Source organism: Belonocnema kinseyi, chromosome 9, assembly GCF_010883055.1.
Source record: "Belonocnema kinseyi isolate 2016_QV_RU_SX_M_011 chromosome 9, B_treatae_v1, whole genome shotgun sequence".
In the NCBI taxonomy this organism is placed as follows: Eukaryota; Metazoa; Arthropoda; class Insecta; order Hymenoptera; family Cynipidae; genus Belonocnema; species Belonocnema kinseyi.
In genome coordinates this window covers 38,533,811-38,536,912 of record NC_046665.1, presented here as the reverse complement: position 1 = coordinate 38,536,912, position 3,102 = coordinate 38,533,811, and the positions used below count along the sequence as shown (strand labels likewise).

General features: G+C 30.4%; 1 long non-coding RNA gene across 1 annotated transcript in view; it reads left to right on the top strand.

Annotated features, from left to right (window-relative positions):
- The window catches only part of LOC117180091, a 36,904-nt gene extending 34,856 nt beyond the window's left edge, over nt 1-2,048 (top strand). Inside the window, exons 3-4 of the long non-coding RNA XR_004468002.1 lie at nt 1,558-1,744; nt 1,831-2,048. This is a non-coding gene — a long non-coding RNA (uncharacterized LOC117180091). The remainder of the gene's footprint in view (nt 1-1,557; nt 1,745-1,830) is intronic.
- Nucleotides 2,049-3,102: the final 1,054 nt, after the last annotated feature.

Here is a 3,102-nt window from a genome sequence, read left to right as displayed (position 1 = left end):
TCATTTACCATATTTCACTGTAAAATTACCATAAATTACCAAAAATTTCCATACATTTTCAGAAATATAGAAACTTTATTCCATTAATTTTGAAATTTTATAGTAAGTTACCATAAATTACCTGTAATATTACAGTATATCATGCTTCCTTTATTCGAAATCTAATAGGTCTAAAATCATGACTATTTAGTAATTGTGTATGTTTTCAGTATTCGTCTCCGGCTCGCACTATGCACTCGCCTAAAACTCGTACTGAAAACCTGCACTCGTCGAGAAAATCCCTCTCCTCCCCCTAGGTGCATAATGTACTATTTACAATTTGTAGTGTTCAAATATTAATTTCTCTGAAGTGCATAATAATTTAACAGCATATATGCTAGTAAAAAAATCATTCTTACCTGTTACGAAATTAAAATAACGGAAAGTGCATACAATTTTTAATTTTCTTAAAAACCCTCAAGATAAGAACATCAAAATGCAATTCTGTCATATTCTCAATAAATGTATAATCCATTTAACACTCAACAAACTTACATTTAAAACAGCTGTTATTTTTTCTTCTACTTAGAAGAGGAATATATGAGGTAGAATCTACCTCACAGCCTGGTATTTTAGGTTTTTATTTCAGCAGATCTTCGATTACTTTCACTGTCTCCTCGCAAAAACTCGGTTCTCAAATAACTAAGTAAACTTTGTTTACTTTTGAAAAATTATAATATTAATATAATAATATCGGTGTCCAGGTAGTTCTAAGATGCATTATTTCTCATCTGACTTTACAGATCAAAGATCAATGCCCTGTCTTCAATTTAGTCAATATTTGCAAATTAGCTTCGAGCCTTTTTGTAACCATGATTGGCAATTTTCTCAAGTAGCACAAGTCCTTTAAATAAATCATCAACTGACAATTGCATCACTATATATTCGATCGTGCTTATGCAAAATTGAGGAAGAAATCGCCCATTAGAAGTTCACGATTCTCTACATGTAATATATGTATACATTTTTAAGCCTAAAAAAAAGTATATTTAGATACTCAGCGAGGAATTATAAAATACTCACAGAGTAATTGACTCATTAAGAAGTTTATTAATGATTACTTTTTCAGATTCAGTGAATATATATGGATACTAATGACGCAAAATTATCATGTATTTATAATTATTGAGTCTTTCACATTCCAACATCATTAACCTAGTTTTAATTACTATCCTCACTATCCTTACTGAAACATTGTAGGAGTAAATTAACGATGCGTAAAGGTATTCTTAGATCCAAGAAACATCCGTTCCGTTCTGAACATAACTTCGGTGTATCGGCTTCCAAATAATACTATCCGTCAGTCATTGTGGCCATATTTTGTCAAACATAAATAGTGCCACAACTATTAACGTACTATTGATCAATCTTAAATATAACTGTAAAAATGTAAACCCCCATGATTCTATTTAAAAGGCTTTCCAATTTTTTCGATGCTGAATTTATTTATTCTTAGAGAAGTATTTCTATAAGCTTGTTAACGCTTGAAAATTGATTGAAATTTATCTATATTTTCAGAAAAAGTTCGAGGTTCATCGTTTTATACTTTCACCTTTTCCACATAAAAGCTATAGAATTTCATCAAAATGGGGACGCGATGTTTTTAGTACGAATCATCTCCCATGAAAAATCTATTTTATTACACCTTCGCGTACTGTGAAGTTGGCTAAAGTAAATTTCCATGGGCTGGCTGTAGTGCAATTAGGTACGTTTCAGAGATTTGGTTTGAGGGCCTTCTGTAGCCTTTCCTCCAGTTTTAATATTTAATAATCGAATCTTTTTCTTTTCCAGATTGCGAAGTTTGTATCACTTATGAAATCAGCCTTGTTTCGTATAGTTGCTCTGCAAATAACTATTTAGTTCGATGACCTTTGCATGTCTGCCAGAAAAAATAAACCAGAATTTTTATTAAAAATATTGACGTGAAAACTTTTTTTTGCGAATGACAGTTGGATAAAGACCGAAAATAAATTTATTTCTAAACCATATAATAGAAAATTTGTCCAAAAAATTAGAGCGACTTTTTATTATTTAAAATGTTTGAATGAGATTAAAATAATTTAAAAAATTGGTTTCTTCGTTTGAAAATAACTAATGATTATGCAATTGTTTTTCTCATAATTTAAACATTCATTTTTTCAGAAAAAAAGGAGAAAATATATTTACAAATTCATCATATTTATCTGTATTTATATGTTATTTATATTCTTTTTTATTGATTTATATTATATTTACTTTTTCAATTACTTAAAACCGTTAAAACACAATTTCGAAAATTGTATCTTCATCTGGTTGTCACTTCCATGTTTTCGTATAATTCTTTCAACTTGGACTTATCTATCGCATGCTTTAAAAACCTTTGATGTCATTGGGAATAAATAATTACATTCTACAACTTAGTAACACTAAAATTAGAAAACAATAAAATATCATCGGTTTACACGGCCCTGGATTCAGGATCAAGAACTTAAAGAAGGGCAATTATAGAAACTGAAATCTCGGTGGCACTTAGAAGTGATTACACGCATGAATGCCAAGGTTTTTATGCAGTAAAAGCTGATTCAATGAGAAAGAGAGACAAAGGCTGCAGAATTAAAAAAGGGGGATTTAAGCAGAAAGTGACAGAGAGAGATTATCAATGTAAATTCTGAGTTTTGTTACCACTTTGTATGCGGACCGACGCCGAGTGCGCCAACTGATACTTTCTACTGGAAATGTTAAATAAATAGAAGTAAATATATATCACTAGTATCCATACGCTGAAGACTGACTCTTGAGAGATAACGTCACAATAAAATAATAAAAAAGATTAAGAGAAAATTATTCTGATATATTCCAGTCAAACTGTACTTTTACTACAGGGTAAGAATGTTTACTTGAATAACAAAGCTGCCGTTCTTTTTATGTTAACATTTAGAAATATATGTTCCTACTCCAGGAGGTGCTGTCCTACAGATCTTCAGAAAAGCAGACACTTTGCTTCTTCGATCACTTTCTAATATAATCTATTAACAGTAAGTTAATTTATTAACCCAGTTCTACATTCTCTGTCGCAATAGACTG